This window comes from Dermacentor andersoni, chromosome 4 (assembly GCF_023375885.2).
Source record: "Dermacentor andersoni chromosome 4, qqDerAnde1_hic_scaffold, whole genome shotgun sequence".
NCBI lineage: Eukaryota > Metazoa > Arthropoda > Arachnida > Ixodida > Ixodidae > Dermacentor > Dermacentor andersoni.
The window spans coordinates 148,573,001-148,591,993 of record NC_092817.1 but is presented as its reverse complement, the minus strand read 5'-3'; the positions used below and the strand labels follow the sequence as shown (position 1 = coordinate 148,591,993).

At 48.8% G+C, this 18,993-nt stretch overlaps 6 non-coding genes across 6 annotated transcripts; 5 read left to right on the top strand and 1 right to left on the bottom strand.

Annotated features, from left to right (window-relative positions):
* Positions 1-1,711: 1,711 nt before the first annotated feature.
* TRNAL-CAA (transfer RNA leucine (anticodon CAA)) lies at positions 1,712-1,830 on the bottom strand. Its single transcript has 2 exons — positions 1,793-1,830; positions 1,712-1,757 (listed from the first exon to the last, which is right to left on the bottom strand). It is a non-coding gene; the product is annotated as a tRNA-Leu (tRNA).
* An 11,057-nt stretch (positions 1,831-12,887) lies between these two features.
* Positions 12,888-13,006, top strand: TRNAL-CAA (transfer RNA leucine (anticodon CAA)). The gene is made up of 2 exons: positions 12,888-12,925; positions 12,961-13,006. It is a non-coding gene; the product is annotated as a tRNA-Leu (tRNA).
* A 73-nt stretch (positions 13,007-13,079) lies between these two features.
* On the top strand, positions 13,080-13,198 carry TRNAL-CAA (transfer RNA leucine (anticodon CAA)). The gene is made up of 2 exons: positions 13,080-13,117; positions 13,153-13,198. It is a non-coding gene; the product is annotated as a tRNA-Leu (tRNA).
* A 73-nt stretch (positions 13,199-13,271) lies between these two features.
* On the top strand, positions 13,272-13,390 carry TRNAL-CAA (transfer RNA leucine (anticodon CAA)). The gene is made up of 2 exons: positions 13,272-13,309; positions 13,345-13,390. It is a non-coding gene; the product is annotated as a tRNA-Leu (tRNA).
* A 74-nt stretch (positions 13,391-13,464) lies between these two features.
* TRNAL-CAA (transfer RNA leucine (anticodon CAA)) lies at positions 13,465-13,583 on the top strand. The gene is made up of 2 exons: positions 13,465-13,502; positions 13,538-13,583. It is a non-coding gene; the product is annotated as a tRNA-Leu (tRNA).
* Positions 13,584-13,656: 73 nt separating this feature from the next.
* On the top strand, positions 13,657-13,775 carry TRNAL-CAA (transfer RNA leucine (anticodon CAA)). Its single transcript has 2 exons — positions 13,657-13,694; positions 13,730-13,775. It is a non-coding gene; the product is annotated as a tRNA-Leu (tRNA).
* The last annotated feature ends 5,218 nt before the right edge of the window (positions 13,776-18,993 follow it).

The window sequence follows — 18,993 nt, the reverse complement described above, 5'->3', positions numbered from 1 at the left end:
TGAATACAAGGCACCCACCCGACGTCCCAACAGAATGACAAACGCACACATGAAAGTTTGCTTGAAAGGAAGACACCATGCGGTCAGTGTGCTCTTGGCTCTCTATTTTCGACTCTTGTATAGCAATTATATCAATATCGTTATCCAGAAGAAGGCGATTAAGCGGGTATTGTCGCCTTCTTGCTCCCAGACCTCTGACATTCAAGGTTGCAACTCGAAGGGGAGTAATAAGATTAAAAGCCATGTCTTGGAAGAAGAAACGCCTCTATCCGCATGGTGCCTACCTTCATGGGTGACGTAGCCTTCCTCACGACTGCCAGAACCTCTTGACACCGGTCGACCAACACAACCGGCGCTGGCACGGACCAGGACCTTGTGCTACTACGGAGGCAGTTTCCCCGCCTTCCGCGTGTCGGCCCGAAGGTTCGGCCGCGGTTTTAAAGACGAGCGTCTCACTCCCCCTGCCTTCGGCGGAGGCTCCTCGCCGCCACCGCCAGGCTGCAGCTTCACGTCGACGCTTTCTTCATGCGGACGTTTTCCAGCCATGGTGCTCGCCGCTTCCAGGTTCGTCTCCATCGTATCAAAGCCGGGGGTCTCCACGTTGCTTTCTTCGGCGACCGCGGCTTTCGCCGCCTCATTCACCTTGTCAACGTCGTCCTGTTCAGGCTTATGCTGCGCCTGTACACTACCATCTGTTGCGCGCGAGGGCCCCGCCTTCTGCTTCACCAGAGTCGTGAATGATGGCTGAGTATCGCGCTGTGGTTGTCCTCCTGCACGGGCTGCTTCCTCCGCATCCGTCTCGTCCATCAGCATCTCAGCCGAGTCCTCGCTGGTTCCCGGGCCTGCAATGCTCGCGTAAGTGCGAGTACACTGGTCTTCGTGCCCGTAGCGTCGGCAGATTCCACAACGCGGGACTCGACATTCCTTGCGGATGTGGCTTATGCCACGACACCGAAGGCACAGCGGGGGTCGACCTGGTACCACAACAAGCGCCAACTCACCGCCGACGCTCAGCTGGTGCGGCAAGTCATCCAACTTCATGCCCGCTTTCAACTTGAGGGTGACGAGCCGGGTAGTTGAGCCCTTCTCTGTCATACCTTGCACACGCCAGCGCTCCCGGCCTACTTCGGTAACTTTTCCATAGGGCGCAAAGGCGACACGCACGTCCTCATCAGGCACATTGTGTAGAAGCCAGTGGAGCTTCAGTCGAACGTCCTGGTTCGCCGGGTCAATCACCAGGCAGCGCCGGTTTTTTTACACGCAGCTCCCCGATGCTCGAGATCTTCTTCACCGCGTCCTTGAAAGTGATAGCCCAGACATGGCTCATGTGATACGCCCCCAGGGCGATAACATCCGGAAGAAGCGAATGCGGTGCCAATGCGTCATGGAAATCTTCAATCCGGTATGGTCGCGCCGTAATATCAGCGTGCGAAAAAACTGTATTTAAAACATAACGACCTGTTGGCAGACCTGGCAGAACAACTTGGTAGGTGCCCTCCTGTTCCATCGTCCTGTTTACGCGGCCAGAAAAGGCCGCTGAAGCCGCCCCAACGGAGCCCGTCATCATGCGTCCGTCTCGCTCGGTGGCCGGAAGCAGAATCCAGCGGCGCCTTAGACCACTCGGCCATCCTGACACTGTGTATGTCCCATGAGAAGAGGGCGCAGTGAGCGGCGCGTAACGCGCGGTATAAAAAAAAAACGCAAAATATTGTGTCAGAAGTGGTATTCGAACCCACGCCCACATACGTGGACCAGAATTCTCGTGTAACCCGCATCGCTGGGTAAGGTTTCCCTTGAGTCTGGCGCCTTAGACCACTCGGCCATCCTGACACCTTTTTTTCCTTTATTTCCTGATTTCGTCAATTATGCGTCACACAAGAATTCGAAACTCTGAATTCAACATAACTGGACACATGTCGATACATACTAAAAACGGGACTTTCAGCTCGTCCCGTGTAGCTTGGTTAGTAAGGTTTAAGAGCTCCAATAACTTTTCGATTATGGGCAACCATTCAGGTGGCTCGTTAAGAGCCTTTAACACATCTCTAACATGTGAAATATTTTCAGCAAAATATATCTTGGCTGGCTTGGGATCCACATGCTCGTGTCTGAAATCCATTCTTGTTTTCCAGACACTGTGCATTGTAACCAACATCATAACATCATATGGCACGTCCCCTGTTTGCGCAAATGGCAAGAACCGAATTCCGAATGGCGTTAGCGGAAAATCCTTTTTAAGCGTCCTCTGTAGGACGTCCCACAAGAAAATTGAATCAGAGCAATCTAAGAAAATATGTTCTATTGTTTCTGGCTTGTTACATATCATACAATTTACACCCCAATGCAGATAGATACCTTTTTCATTTAACCATGGTTTAACAGGGAGCGTGCCACTGTGCAGCAAGAAGAAAAATGTTTTAGTTGACGCTCTAATAGGCATTTTCTTAACACATTTCAGTACATCCCGTTCGGGTCGTAATGCATACTTTGCACGATATAAAGGTACAGGGCATAGCACATCAACTAAATCCTTATACAATTGTTTTTTGCTTAGTGATGACAAATAATCCCTAGAGAAATGCACTTCAAGAAAACGAGCAGCATAAACAACTTCTTTCAAAAATCCTTTTGCCGCTACGTGCGGTGCACAAAAAGAGGATACAATGTACTGTGGCAGTGCATCAGGCAGGCGCACTTGCATGACCGTACGTAGAAAGCCATCACTTTGATCACGCAAGAAAAAATATCGCGAAACAAGTTGCTTAAGGAACAAGTGCGAAAGGCCAAGCCCGCCTTTCTTGACAGAATGAAAGAGATTTATTCTGCCGGTCCTCTCCCAAGTCGATCTCCAGAGAAAGATAGCAAAAATTCTATGCATCTTTTGCACACACGTTCGCGACATGCATAGCACCTGTAGCATATAATAAATTTTCGCCACGAGAAACACATTGCAAACTGTTGCGCGCTCAAATATCGACACGTCGCACCCGCCCCACTTTGTTGTCTGTGTCCTAACGTGTTCCACTTGATCAGTCCACTGTTCGGTATTTTCCTGATAACATCTTAAAGGTACGCCAAGATACCTGGACGGAGAAGTGGTAAAATTGATCCCCTCAAGCTGTTCTGGCCTAGAATCCCACTCCCCATGCCAAAACCCTAGACACTTTTTCCAACTAATGGCACTTCCAGTGAGTCTACAGAAAGCTCTTGCGTCACTAACTGCCTCTTGTATGCTCTCTTTATTTTCACAAAAAATCGCGATGTCGTCTGCATAAAAAAAATTAAATTATGGGGTTTTACGTGCCAAAACCACTTTCTGATTATGAGGCACGCCGTAGTGGAGAGGACTCCGGAAATTTCGACCGCCTGGCGTTCTTTAACGTGCACCTAAATCTAAGTACACGGGTGTTTTCGCATTTCGCCCCCATCGAAATGCGGCCGCCGTGGCCGGGATTCGATCCCGCGACCTCGTGCTCAGCAGCCCAACACCATAGCCACTGAGCAACCGCGGCGGGTTGTCGTCTGCATAGGCCAAAGCTTTTATTTCATGCGAAGAAACTGATAACCCGTTATTTTTTCATTGCTCAACACTCTTAAACAAAAGGGCTCTAACTAAATAGCAAACAACAAGGCTGATGCGGGACATCCTTGACGGTCACTAGAACCCACGGCTATATCTTCGCTGAGTTTCCTGTTAATTACGATTTTAGCCTGGCAATGATTGTATACCGTTTTCACACAATCTCTTATTACCGCTCCTACATTTACGTAATCCAGCAATGCAAAAAGTATGTTATGACACACCCTGTCAAATGCTTTTTCCAAATCTAACTGAATCATGGCTATACGGCCACATGACGCATCAGAGCACTCTAAAATGGTTCTTGCCGTATGAATATTGCTAAAGATACTTCTTCCTCTTATTCCACATGTTTGGTGTGCACCGACAATATCGGTAATTACCGTTTGAAGTCTTTTTGCAATAACCTTCATATACACTTTGTAATCAACATTTGTTAGACTTATTGGCCTATAATTTTCTACCGACTGCAATCTTTCAGGGTCTTCAGTTTTCGGTATAAGTATAATACGGCTTTTCCTAAAAGACATGGGCATTTGTTTGACGTCATATGCCTCCGTTATGGTACGGTGAAGCATTTCTGAAATTTCTGTTTTGAAAAACTTATAAAAGGCAGTCCCGATGCCATCTGGTCCAGGTGTCTTGCCGTTACTGAGGTCATCAATCGCTTTCTGAATTTCTTCTATTGCTATTGGCCTTTCAAGACCAATTTTAACGTCCTCATCCAGTTTGGGCATACGTGACAGAAAATCGTTTACAAAAGGATCTTGCACTTCTGCTTCGCTGCCCAACAAGCTCCGATACCGTTCAAGGAAAGCCAGTTCGATAATCTTCTGGTCTGACGAAACCGTGCCACGATAGCGTATTTCTTTTATCTCCTTTTTGGTAGCATACCTCTTTTCTTCAGCTAGCGCGCGTTTGGTGGGTGTTTCTTCCACCAAAAACCGTTCCGCACGTGCCCTTACCACGGCGCCTTTATATCTTTCCTCAGCAATGGCTTCCATCTGTCTTTTCACTTCTTTGATTTCTTTTCTGAACAATCCGGGTATCGTGCTATCGGCATTTAAAAGATAGTCCAGTGTGGCTTGTAGCTCGTTTTTTTTGTTTTTCTTTATATCGTAGGATGCTTGACCTCTCAATTGCGCACATTTTTACTTCGGTTTTAAAATTCTCCCAAACCGCGGTAAAGCTTGTGGTATCATTAATCAGAGCTTCTTTGCACTTTTGGCTCACCAGTTTAACAAACGCTTCGTCTTTCAAAAGGTTTTCATTTAACTTCCAAAGGTCCCAATTAAACGCACTTGTTTTTCTTTTATTACCTACTTGGAACTTTACAAGACTATGGCCACTAAAGTTAACGTGTTTCACTATGTAGTTGCTACAGAAAACCAAGATACTTTGCGAAATGTACACGCGATCTAACCTTGCGTGGCTTTGAAGCTGAAAGTGTGTGAACTGCGCATGATTTTGGCGAATGAAATCACCAACGTCCACAAGGTCACAGTCCTCTGTTAAAGCTCGAAGCTGTAGCGCACTTTTGTCACTAACTGGATTATTACTAACCGTGTCTTCAGGCATGCAAACGCAATTGAAGTCACCAAGTAACGCGACAATTCTGTCACACTTTAAAAAATTAGCTACGTAATCAAAAAAACATTTTCCGTCAGAACATGTATTAGGTGCGTATACACAAATAATTCGCCATTTTTTTTCATGAAGAGAAAAATCACGAAGTGCTAATCTGCCATCTTGAGAAGTTGTGACACTTTCTTCAATAATACCAATAGACCGTTTTAAAAAGATGATACATCCTCCCGACTTTCCAATGACATGGCATACACAGACATTAAAATTTGCTTTATAATTATCAACCATGCGGTCAGCATGCTCCTCGCTCTCAATTTTTGATTCTTGTAACGCTAAGATGTCGATATCATTTTCAATTAACAGACGCTTTAACTGTACTTGTCGCTTTCTTGCCGTTAACCCTCTTACATTCAGAGTACCTATCCGAAGCGCTGACGGTAATTTAAAAGACATTGAATGCGAGGGGTCAAGCCGACCGCAGTGAGATAGATTCGTGATTCTGGGACTTAGACTCACAGTCTCACGCCGCTCTGTAAGAAGTGGCCTCGCTGTGTGAAACGAGGCCGAAGCGTGTTCCTTGGCGGCACACATTGCCGACACACAGCGCTGCTCGTCCGACCCAGTTCAACCGTCAAGTGCTATTCCGGTCAGCAACCCCGCTAACGCGGGGTCACTGTCGGTTGTAGGAGTTGAGGACTTTGGGATGTAAACACTTGGGAGGTTTATTTGCATTATTTACAGTGAGCGTCAATTAACAGTCGTATAGTCATTACGGGCCGGCAGCAACTCGGACGCTGCGGCCCGTCGCAAGAAGTTCGAGAGAGATGAATCAAGGAATGCTCTAGGAATGCTCTAGAAATCTCTTGCTGCTCCCGGTCTGAGTCTTTTAAGCCCTTCGGTGTCTCGGCTTAAAACGACGTTCGGCCAATGGGCGAGCCCGCTCAGATGACGCCATCTTCGGCCAATGGTAGGCGCCCGTGCAGTGGTGTCACACCCGGCGGCTCCCTGCGGTCTTGCCTTGTTGACTTGCAATGCCCTCTTCAAAGGTGGCCGGGGCGACGCTGCTAGGTTGTCACGGCGCATTACAGCCGTCTTGCTTTTGGACCCACTTTACTTGCAACAGTGCCGGGCTATCCCCTCGCTTTCTCGAAGAGTCAAGCATTGAATAGCTCCACCGGCGGCGTACGAAGTGAGGGCCTTCAACTTGTTTGCACGTGCTGGTCTCTGGAATGTGGCATCTGCTTCTGCATTCCTTACTTAGCAGTGGTGCGATTCGATGTGGTCTGGGGAACTCGAAGTAGGCTCAGGAAACGGCCCCATATCTAACACGGTGTGGTCCTTTTGTCTGGCGGCACGTTGGGTTTTACGTTAAGCGAACTTCTTCTGATGACTGGTGTCTTCAGGACTGGCTCACCAGTGCTGTCTTCGCCTCGCTTACCGACGTCTTCATTCCGTTCACGCGGCCTCTTTGAGACAGCTGAAGTGCCGCTTTTGCCTCCGTCTTTGTTGGCGTCTTCCTTGTTATGTTCGAACTCATGGGTTTCCATGACGGTCGCAGGAACGCTTGTGTTGTCCGAGACTTTATCATCTTCTGCTGTTTCTTGTAGCTCGTTGGCTTTGCTGTCCTGGCTGTCGTCCTTTCCTTCAGCGTTTTCAAAAGAGGGTTGCGTTAATGGCTTGCCGCCAGAGCTTGATGCAACCCCACCTCCGCTGGTTGTTTCCTCCGCATCGACCTGGTCCATGAGGTGTTCGTTCACAGTGTCATTTCTACCGGACCCTGTTACGTTTGCGTAGCTACGCACACACTGGGTATCGTCGTGGCCATAGCGACGGCAGAGCCCGCAGCGTGGAACTCGGCACTCGCGCCGTATATGACCCGTGCCGTGGCACCGGAGGCAGAGCGGCGGTCTCCCTGGTACTTGCACTAGTGCATGGTCTTCGCCGACGCGGAGCTGGTGTGGCAGGTCTTCCACGGTGTAGCCAGCCTTCAGGCGCAGAGACACTAGACGCGTGTGGGAACCCTTGTCATTACAGCCTGCCACACGCCACTTCTCCCTCGATATATCGCTAATAGTGCCGTAAGGCGCCAGGGCAGTACTCACGTCTTCGTCCGGTGTGGTGTGCAGAAGCCAATACAGCTTCATCCTGATGTCTTGGTTGCAGGGGTCTATGACAACACACCGCTGCTCCTTAACACTGAAGGCTGGGGCTGTCAAAATCTTCTGCTTGGCTTTTCCGTCTTTCAATGTTATCGCCCAGACGTGATTCATTTGATACGCCCCTAGGGCCACAACTTCCGGCATGAGCTGCAGACGGTCTAAAGCATCTCGGAAATGTTCGACACGGTATGGCCTTTTCTTTACATCAGCGTGCAAAAAAACAGTAGTCGTAAGGGTCCTACCTGAAGGCAACTGCGGTAAAATGATCTAGTATTCCTGCGATGTCGTATCGTTCAACCTGATGCCGCGACCCAGCTGGGCCGCTGAAACCGCCCCTGAGGAGCAAGACATTCTGCGTCCGCACCGTACGGTAGCCGGAAGTAGAATCGGTCATCCTGACACTGTGTATGTCCCATGAGAAGAGGGCGCAGTGAGCGGCGCGTAACGCGCGGAATAAAAAAAACGCCAAATATTGTGTCAGAAGTGGAATTCGAACCCACGCCCACATACGCGGACCAGAATGCTCGTGTAACCCGCATGGCTGGGTAAGGTTTCCCTTGAGTCTGGCGCCTTAGACCACTCGGTCATCCTGACACTGTATATGTGCCATGAGAAGAGGGCGCAGTGAGCGGCGCGTAACGCGCGGCAGCCGAGCTGAGCGGACGCAGGATGGCAGGCCCTTCAAGGGTGGCTACAGCGGTACTTTCCGGCCGCGGTAACAGGTCTTTTGACGTTGAGAATGATTATGAAGTTTTATTGCCGAACCTTCCTACAGGACGAGTTGTTTTGAATACTGTTTTTTTACATGCTGACGTCCGTTCCCGGCCATATCGAGTGGAAGACTTCCGCGACACACTGGCTCGTCTGACGCTGCTCCCCGAGGTTGTTGCCTTAGGGGCGTATCGTATGAGCCATGTGCGGGCGGTGACGTTCAAGAATATGGATGCTGTGAAAAGGATCCTTGGCGTCGATGACCTCAAGGTGAAGAATTCTCGCTGCCTCGTCATCGATCCAGCAAACCAAGATGTGCGGATGAAGGTACACTGGCTGCTCCACAATGTACTCGACGAAGACTTGAAACGTGCGTTAGCGCCGTACGGCCAAGTGACGGAAGTCAGCAGGGAGCGGTGGCGGGTACACGGCGTGGCCGACAAGGGCTCAACGACCCGTCTGGTAACGCTCAGGTTGAAGGTGGGCCTTAAAATTGACGACCTTCCTCATCAAGTGAACGTGAGCGGTGAGCAAGCCCTTGTTGTTGTGCCGGGAAGAGCGCCCATTTGTCTACGCTGCCGAGGAAAAGGGCACATTCGTCGTGACTGCCGAGTGCCGCGTTGTAGTGGCTGCCGGAGGTTCGGTCATGAGGAGCGCGACTGCACGCTTTCCTATGCCAACGTCACCGGGCCCGTGGAGGGGGGCGACGCGTCCGAGCTACTCATGGACGAGGCTGGCGCTGAAGACGCAGCAAGTCCGGGTGACAGAGGGTCCGACAGAGTGCTGGCGACGCCAGACCCGGCCACACTAAAGGGGCCGAACGCGACAACAGGGCAAGAGCCCGCAGAACAGCCGTCGGAGCTACAACCTGGGAATGCAACGGCCTCAGAGAGGCCAGAATCGTGTGAAACTTCTGCCAAGGAAACAGAGTTTACAGCTGGACAGGACAACATGGATGACAGCGAGAGCGCAGTCGGCGGCCTGGCTGGCAAGCGCCCTTGGGATGAAAGCGAGACAAGACACGAGACAAGTACTTCCGATGGCGTCGAGGCTGGAGAACCACCGACGAAGACAACGGGGATTAGGCGTCCGTCTTTCAAACCGCGGCCAAAAATTCTGGTCGACCCACGGGCAGTGGCCAAGCCGCCTCTCCCGTCTTCATCGCCTGGGTAGGTGAGACTGTCGTGATTTTCGGAGAGACAGTAATATGTGAAAGTGTTGTACGGGAGCCGAGACGTAAAAACATAAAAAAAGCCGAGACGCCCGTAAGTCGTGCAATTTCCTTGTTTTCTGGCGAGCATCCACTTGAAGTAAAAGCCGTGTGGTAGGCCTACTCATAGCGATAACATGTCCTTTAAATTAGAAACAGCCTTATGCGTAGCAACGCTCAACATTAGAGGACTTGGTTCTAGGAGGCGACAGTATCAATTTGCGGCGTTTGTTGCTTGAGAATGACGTTGATATTGCTGCCGTGCAGGAAACGAAAGTCGAGTCCCAAGAGCAGACAGACCGCATGCTTTCGCCTTTCCGCTCGCTATACAATGTATGTGTCAGCCATTCTCATGTACATCTCGTGGCTGCTTGATTTTTATGAAGAACAGCATTGGTATTGTTGTAGAGTGTTTGCATATTGACGATTTGGGACGATTGTGTGTGATTTTTCTTTTTCTGGAGCGAATTGGCGGATTGTTTGTGTATATGTACCAAATAGGGAGCAAGAGCGCGAAATATTTTTCGAAAACCTTGAAGTGCACCTGTCGTGTGATAAGACAATTATTCTTGTCGGAGATTTCAACTGCGTTTGCATTCCCGAAGACAGGGCAAGCAAAGCGCCGGTGCGTGATTATAGTGCCTTATTTTTGAATGCAATGGTTCACGAGCGAGAGTTGGATGACGTAGGATATGTGCTTTCTCAGGGCACGCAGTTCACACATTACCAGCTTAGCAGTCAGGCGAGGCTTGACAGAGCCTATGTGTCTACTGCGTTACTTCCCTTGTGCCGAGATTACAGTGTGAAGCACGTTTCTTTCAGCGACCATAGCCTAGTCATGTTCACCATCAATAAGAAAGAAAAGCAGAGGTTTAGCTGGGACCTATGGAAATTGAACGACAAGCTACTCGATGATGACATGTTTGTAGAGAACGTTAAAACTGAATTAGAAGTAGTATTCGAGTGCAACATGGGCAGTTTAATTCATACATGGGAGTCTTTTAAAGAAAAAGTAAAAATGAAAGCGATTGAAAGAGCATCTTGTATAAAACACCGCCAAATGAAAGAAAAGCAGCTGCAGTGCCAGTTAGATTTTTTACTCTGTCAAGAATGTGTGGAACCGGGCATGCGCAGTAAAGAAATTAAAGACGTGAAAAGAAAGTTGGAGACTATAGACCTAGAAAGATATAAGGGAGCTGTGGTGCGAGCACGCGCCGAAAGGCTTTGGTGTGGCGAGATGCCCACGAAACGTGCGCTGGCAGGCGAGAGGAGCTACGCGACTAAAAATGAAATCAAGGCGATAGAATATCAAAACGTCGTCACAAGAAATAAAGCAATAATTGAACAAGCGTTTGTGGAACATTATCGCGAATTATTAGGAAGCATAAAACAGGGCAGTAGCACATTCAAGGATGAATTCTTATCACTTATGCCGCAACTCGACGACGACATAAAGGCAAGCTTAGAGGCACCTATCACCGTCAAAGAAATTGAAAAATCAATTGAAAAAATGACCTCTGGAAAGACACCTGGTCCAGATGGCCTAAGCGCAGCTTTCTATAAGAAATTTAAAAGCCCTGTGGCAGCAGCCTTATGTGAATTTTTGCACGAGGCATATGAAAAGAAAGAATTACCAGGGTCCTTCCGCAGATCCCACATTGTGTTGATTCCCAAAACAACAGATCCCGCGAAACAGCAATTTATTGGATCGTATCGGCCCATAACCTTGGCCAATGTTGATTATAAACTGTTTATGGGTGTGTTGGCCAGGCGACTTCAAACTGTTATTAAAGAAATCGTAGGGCCCCATCAGACCTGCGGCATCAAAGGTAGATAACGACGAAAAGCTATAACGACGAATATTCACGTGGCAAGGAATATTTTAGAATGTTGTGAAGATTTTGAGAGTAGGGTAGCGATGCTACAAATCGATCTTGAGAAAGCCTTTGACCGCGTGAGTCACGAGATCCTTTTGTGCATCCTCGACTACGTAAAACTGGGATCTGTGGTTTTGGAGGAGGTACGAATGGCATACACTGGATGCACTACGAGGATTGTAGTGAACAAACAGCTCAGCGAAAGCATTCAAGTCTTATTAAGCATAAAACAAGGATGTCCTGCGTCAGCATTACTTTTCGCCCTCTACCTCGAGCCCCTTTGCCAAAAAAATGCTTCAGAATGAACGACTTCGTGGATTCCGCTTGATGACCGCGGAAGTCAAAGTGCTTAGTTATGCGGATGATATCGCAGTGTTCTGTGATGATCAAGAAAGTGTGAGAGTGGCAGTAAATGATGTGAAGACATTCTGTGGGTGCACTGGTAGTAGAATTAATTGGAACAAATGCCTCGGTATCTGGCATGGAAATTGGAGAAGTACACCCTCATTGTTTGAAAATGTCACATGGACGGTGACGCCTGATAAGTATCTAGGCGTACCACTCCAACACTACCGGGACACAACAGAATATTGGAAGAATGAAACGGAGCACCTACGCGAGAAGACCCAAAAATGGGGTGGCCGAGAATTTTCGATGTTTACGCGTTCAATTGTGTGCAACATATTTCTTGTTTCGCGAGTGTGGTATGTTCTTCAAGTGTTATCTATGACACGTAATGCAGTTCAAAAGCTACACAGAGTGATGGCAGTATTTGTTTGGAGTTCTACGTGGGAAAGAACCAGTCGCACAAATTTGTTTCGATCTGTGCGCAGTGGGGGGCTTGGCCTAGTCCACCTTTTCTTGCGGCAGATCGTGGTTAGGTTTATTTTCTTACGCGATCAAAGCGATTGCTCCTTGAGAACAGTGTTACATGTGCGATTGTCGAATTATTTGCCAGAATTTATTGTTTCAACGGTCAATGTCGAACAAGGACGGCCAAGGGGTTATATGCGTGAAATCATTAGTGCTTTCGAAATCCTAAAAGTACGCTTTTCAATGGAGTATCTCTCTGAGGTGACGCGTAACAAATTATATAAAGATCTTGTAGAAACCATGTTGCCGCTTCCTGTATACCGATCATTGTACTCAAGAGGTCCCGGGGACGATGTTTTAGGAAGAGTTAAAAGGATGCCTGTACGACCATCAGTAAAAACGTTTTTTTTCAAGCTACATAGTGGCACACTCCCTACAAAACCTTGGCTGCGAGAAAAGGGCATTTTTGTTGCCCGGTCTGTAGACTGCATCATCTGCAAAAAGCCGGAGACAGTTGAACAGATATTTCTGGATTGCAGTGATGCAGTCTTTCTCTGGGACATCCTCCAGAGGACCTTGAAGAAATACTTGCCCATTACCCCGTACGGCATCGGTTTTCTGCCTGTCAAGAACGTAGGGGGTGTGCCCTACGACATGTTCATGGCACTAGTACTCCACAGCGTGTGGAGGACGCGGATGGCCGTGCGCAACGAGGACTTGAATTCGCGACCGGCACGAGAGTATTTCATTGAGAGTGTGGAATGCTTGAGAGAAGTGTACACAGTTCAAACTGAAAAGCCTAAGTGGTACCCCCTTTTAGGGGAACTATCTATGATGAAACAACTGCGTTTTTAACCCCTTACGAGCTGAAAGTGATGTGACAGCACTTTTAAAAGTGACAATGCACGGTATCTACTTTTGTTGTATGCCTAGCAGGCAATAAAAAAAATGTCAGGATGGCCGAGTGGTCTAAGGCGCCAGACTCAAGGGAAACCTTGCCCTGCAATGCGGGTTACACGAGAATTCTGGTCCACGTATGTGGGCGTGGGTTCGAATCCCACTTCTGACACAATATTTTGCGTTTTTTTATACTGCGCTGTACGCGCCACTCACTGCGCGCGCGCTGATTGGGGATATGCAGTGTCAGGATGGCCGAGTGGTCTAAGGCGCCAGACTCAAGGGAAACCTTGCCCAGCAATGCGGGTTACACGAGAATTCTGGTCCACGTATGTGGGCGTGGGTTCGAATCTCACTTCTGACACAATATTGTGCGTTTTTTTATACTGCGCTGTACGCGCCGCTCACTGCGCGCGCGCTGATTGGGCATATGCAGTGTCAGGATGGCCGAGTGGTCTAAGGCGCCAGACTCAAGGGAAACCTTGCCCTGCAATGCGGGTTACACGAGAATTCTGGTCCACGTATGTGGGCGTGGGTTCGAATCCCACTTCTGACACAATATTTTGCGTTTTTTTTATACTGCGCTGTACGCGCCGCTCACTGCGCGCGCGCTGATTGGGGATATGCAGTGTCAGGATGGCCGAGTGGTCTAAGGCGCCAGACTCAAGGGAAACCTTGCCCAGCAATGCGGGTTGCACGAGAATTCTGGTCCACGTATGTGGGCGTGGGTTCGAATCCCACTTCTGACACAATATTTTGCGTTTTCTTATACTGCGCTGTACGCGCCGCTCACTGCGCGCGCGCTGATTGGGGATATGCAGTGTCAGGATGGCCGAGTGGTCTAAGGCGCCAGACTCAAGGGAAACCTTGCCCTGCAATGCTGGTTACACGAGAATTCTGGTCCACGTATGTGGGCGTGGGTTCGAATCCCACTTCTGACACAATATTTTGCGTTTTTTTATACTGCGCTGTACGCGCCGCTCACTGCGCGCGCGCTGATTGGTGATATGCAGTGTCAGGATGGCCGAGTGGCATTCTACTTCCGGCAGCCGAGCTGTACGGACGTGTGGATCATGGGCTCCGAAGGAGCGGCTTTTGCGGCCACCGGCCGCGGTAACAGGCTTATGGACGATGACGAGGAAGCGAGCTACCAGTTTATTTTGCCACCACTGCCCAAGGGACCTGTCGTGAAAAACACCGTGTTTTTGCATGGCGACGTGCGAGCGAGGCCCTATAGGGTCGAAGACTTCCGAGATGCACTCATCCCGACTGGACTGCTGCAGGAGGTCATGGCCCTTGGAGCCTACCAGATCAATCACGTATGGGCAGTCACCTTCTCGAGTGACGAGGCAACGAAAAGGATGCTGGCGTTGAAAGAGCTCAACGTGAAGGGGCGTCGTTGCGTTATCGTCGACCCTCAAGACCAACAGGTACGCCTCCGCCTTCATTGGCTGCTTTATTGGGTGGCGGACGAAGATATAAAGGCAGCGCTAGCGGCCTTTGGCAAGGTCGTGGAAGTGACGAGAGAACGATGGCGTGTCAGAGGCGTAGGCGACAAGGACTCAACGTCGCGGACCGTTCTGTTGAAGTTGAAGAGCGGGATGAAAGTCGATGACCTCCCGCACCAAATCCGAGTTGCCGGTGAACTGGCCCTTGTCGTAGCGCCTGGACGGCCGATGCAGTGCCTACGATGCAAGGGTGTCGGACACGTCGGTCGCGAGTGCAAGGTACCGCGTTGCGCTCGGTGTCGCAGCTTTGGACACTCTGAAGATCAGTGTGTGCGCACGTACGCTGCAGCTGTGGGGCCACCAGCGAACGAGGTCGTCGCGCAGATGAGGATGGATGCTGCTGAAGCCGAGGACGCTGCCAAGGGGGCTGGTGACAAGGAGAGCGCCAGCAATGCAGAGGCGACATCGAAGGCAGCGAAAGATACAGATGTATTTGTTACCCTCGAAAAGAAAGATGGGACGTCAACGGGTCCTGCAGAAGAGCGGGCGAAAAGCAAGGAAAACTGCCTTGTAGTTGATGAAGCCGCATGCGAGACAGAAGGTGGGGATCCGCCCCCAACCAGTGACCCTATGGATACGAGCGGCAACGCTACCTTTAAGAGGCCGCTAGACGCTACCGATGGGAAAACAGCTGCAAAGAACCATGCCGACGGGCCACCTGCAAAGACAACTTTGACGAGAAGGAGCAGCTTCAAGCCCTCTCCAAACATTCATCGGGATAGGAAAGCCGGCGACAAGCCACAGCCGTCCGCGGACCACACCAGACCACCGGACGGTCCCGCAGGCGTCTAGCCGCTGGCTAGACGTTGTGGTGAGCACAGTGCTCCGGGCCTCTCTAACTTTCTCGTATTAGCAATGGCAACCAACCCAACGCTTAGCTTAGGCACGCTAAACGTAAGAGGTCTGGCCGCCAAGCGTAAACAAAGCCAAGTGTACCGGATGATGGTGGACCAAGACCTCGACGTTCTGGCCGTGCAAGAGACAAAGGTTGAAGGAGAGGAGGAGACCCGGGGCATGGTGCTAAGGTTTACGTCTTTATACTACGCGGTAGTGAGCCATGCTAAAGGTGCGTCGGCGGGTGTTATTTTATTTATTAGGAAACTTCCCGGCTTATCTATCGAAAATTATTTTTCATGCCCTTCAGGCAGGTTAGTGTACGTTGACTTTAATGTTGGTAATGATTCGTGGCGTGTTGTGTGTGTTTATGCACCTAATGTTTGTGAAGAGCGCACTCTGTTTTTTTCATCCTTAAGGACGCACATTTGCATGAACAAAAAAGTGATAATTCTGGGAGATTTTAATTGTGTACTCCGAGATCGGGACAGAACAGGCCGAAGAACAAATGACAAAAGCTGCCATGTCCTCGCTGAATTATTAACCGATTTCGACCTAGACGACGTGGCTGACTGTCTGGTTGGAACACGCGAGGTTCATTACACACACTTCCAGGGCAATAGTCACGCGCGTCTAGACAGAATGTACGTGTCACTAGACGTAATACCCCTGTGTAACAGCTACGGTGTCACGCCTCTTTCATTCACTGATCACTGTTTGGTCAAGATGTATGTTGGACGCAAAGCAAAACACCACACTTTCACGTGGGAGTTGTGGAAAATGAATTCCAAATTGTTAACTGACGAGCTTTTTCTAAGCAAAGTACAGGAATATTTGAAAGAAGTGGGAAATAACGTGTTGCGAGTCACCGAAAAGTGGGAAAATTTTAAACAACGAATTAAACTAGCCGCCATGGATCGCTCCTGCAAAATAAAGTACGAAGAAAGAGTTAAAGAGAAAGATCTAAGGATGGTGTTGGAAAAGTTAACGGCCTTAGAGTGCAGCCAACCGGGCGCATACAAAGACGATTTGCGTAGCATCAAATCGAAATTGGAGATATGCGATGAAGAGCGATATCGGGGAGCGATTATACGCGCAAGGGCAGAGGCTTTGACAGCAGATGAGGCTCCAACTAAACGTGCGCTCGGTCTTGAAAAGAGGCACGCACGGCGTAACCACGTAGATGTACTTGAAGTAGATGATCACGAAATAACCGACTGTGAGGACATAGCGCAAGTGTTTTTCCAGCACTTTCAACAGCTTTTTGCATCGAGTCCTGTTGACGTAGATGCCTTTAGAGCCACGTTTTTGGGACGCATGCCGCAACTCAACGACGACACGAAGAACAGACTAGAGGCACCGATATCAGCACGTGAAGTGGAAAAGGCAATTGATGATTTAAAAACTGGAAAATCGCCGGGTCCGGATGGCCTTTGCGCCGCTTTTTATAAACAGTTTAAATCAGACTTGTCGCCTCTTCTCGCTGACGTCTTTAACGAAGCGTATGAAGTAAACGCATTGCCATATTCTTTCGGGGAAGCACACACCGTGCTCATCCCTAAGACCGACGAGCCTACGAAACTAAGATATGTAACGTCGTACAGACCAATATCACTTACCAACAATGATTACAAAGTATTCATGAAGATCATCGCTTGCAGGTTACAATCAGTAATGGAAACCATAGTAGGTAGTCACCAAACATGCGGCATCAAGGGACGTACTATTAGCACAAACATACACATAATGAGATCAATTCTGGAATGTTGTGACGCCTTAAGGTCGCGAGTTGCTATTCTCCAACTTGATTTGGAGAAAGCTTTTGACTGTGTTGCTCATGTTATTTTAATTGCCATTCTAAAACATATAAATGTCGGGTCCATAATTACTGACGGGGTGGCCATGACGTACCGGAACGGAAGTACTAAGCTTATAATTAACAAGTCACTGGGGGCCCCCATCAGCATTCAACGTTCCGTGCGTCAGGGCTGCCCAGCCAGCCCACTCCTGTTCTGTATTTATCTAGAGACTCTGTGTTTGGCAGTGATTGAGAACAAATGTATTCATGGGTTTACAATGCAAGCATCAGAAGTTAAACTTCTGGCCTATGCTGATGACGTAGCCGTGTGTTGCAATGACAAGGAGAGCGTTTTGCAAACGATAAATGTTGTTAAAAAATTTGGCGAAATCACTGGAAGTAGAGTAAACTGGAGCAAGTGCCACGGTATTTGGCATGGGGAGTGGCCTAAGACCCCCGCTATCTTTGCGAATGTCACGTGGTCGACAACGCCAGTAAAATACCTGGGTGTACCACTTGAAGCTTATAAACAGAGCGACGAATACTGGCAGTGCGAGCTTAAAAGGGTTAAAGAGAAGGCTGAGGCGTGGAGAGCCAAACACCTTTCAGTATTTGCCAGGGCTACAGTGTGCAACTTGTTTTTCGTAGCTAAGCTATGGTACGTTATGCAATTCATTTTTTGTAACAGAGCCAATGTACAGAAATTGCACAGAGTTTTTGCCGTGTTTGTGTGGGGTTCTGGATGGGAGAGATGCAGCCGCAACAATCTTTTCAGACGGGTGAAAGATGGAGGGCTAGGGCTGGCCCACCTGTTTGTGAGGCAATTAGTCGGACGGTTCTTTTTCTTCAGGAACAATGATAATTCATTTCTTCAATCGGTTTGCAAAGTTAGACTTGCGCATTTGTTACCCGAGTTTATTATAAGCTCTGAAAGTGTACCGGTGGCAGTGTTCGGATTCTATAAGGAAATTGTGCTGAGTGTTCGTTTCCTTGCTGTACGGTTTTCCAAAGAATATTTGTTTACGGTCACAAGAAAAAGGCTGCGCAATGATCTATTGGACAGCCTTTTTCCCCCACCTCGGTACCGAACTATGTACAGTCGAGGCCCAGGCCAGAATGTTTTGAAACGTGTTAAAAAAATGCAGGTACCGCCTGGTATGAAAACTTTCTTTTTCAAGCTACACACAGGAACACTATCAGTTGCAACGTTTTTAGAAGAAAGGGGCTTTTACATGCCATGGGGCTCAGATTGCTTCATATGCAAACAACCAGAAACAATAGACCACGTTTTTTTACACTGTTGGGCGGGGGTTTTCTTTTGGGATGTTCTACAGCGAACAATAAAGAAAGAATTTCCTCTTGATCCACATGGCATAAGGTATCTACCGATAGATGACGAGGACGGAACACCTTTCGATCAGATAATGTTAACTGGCCTCTACTGTATATGGCGAGCCCGCATGGCTGGCTTCTATTGCGATGCCGATGCGAGACCAGCCCGTGTTTTCTTTCGAGAACAAATAACACGTTTTCTTGATGTGCTTGCTACACATGAGTGCCCACCGCCTTGGATTGCCAGGATAGAACCCCTGGCTAATCTTAAAGAATTTTAAACAACGCCAGCTCACATATAAAAGGCGGCTTTTACTTATTAATTTTTGTTAACGAATGAGAAGTTCATCTGTCTGTGTATATATGTTCCTTAGGTTAATTGTCCTTCCGATGTACTGCTGATTACCGGCAATAAAGAAAAAAAAGGGATGGCCGAGTGGTCTAAGGCGCCAGACTCAAGGGAAACCTTGCCCAGCAATGCGGGTTTCACGAGAATTCTGGTCCACGTATGTGGGCGTGGGTTCGAATCCCACTTCTGACACAATATTTTGCGTTTTTTTTATACTGCGCTGTACGCGCCGCTCACTGCGCGCGCGCTGATTGGGGTTATGCAGTGTCAGGATGGCCGAGTGAGTTGACTTCCGGCCACCGTAGTGTACGGACGTGGCTGACATGAGCTCCGTCGGA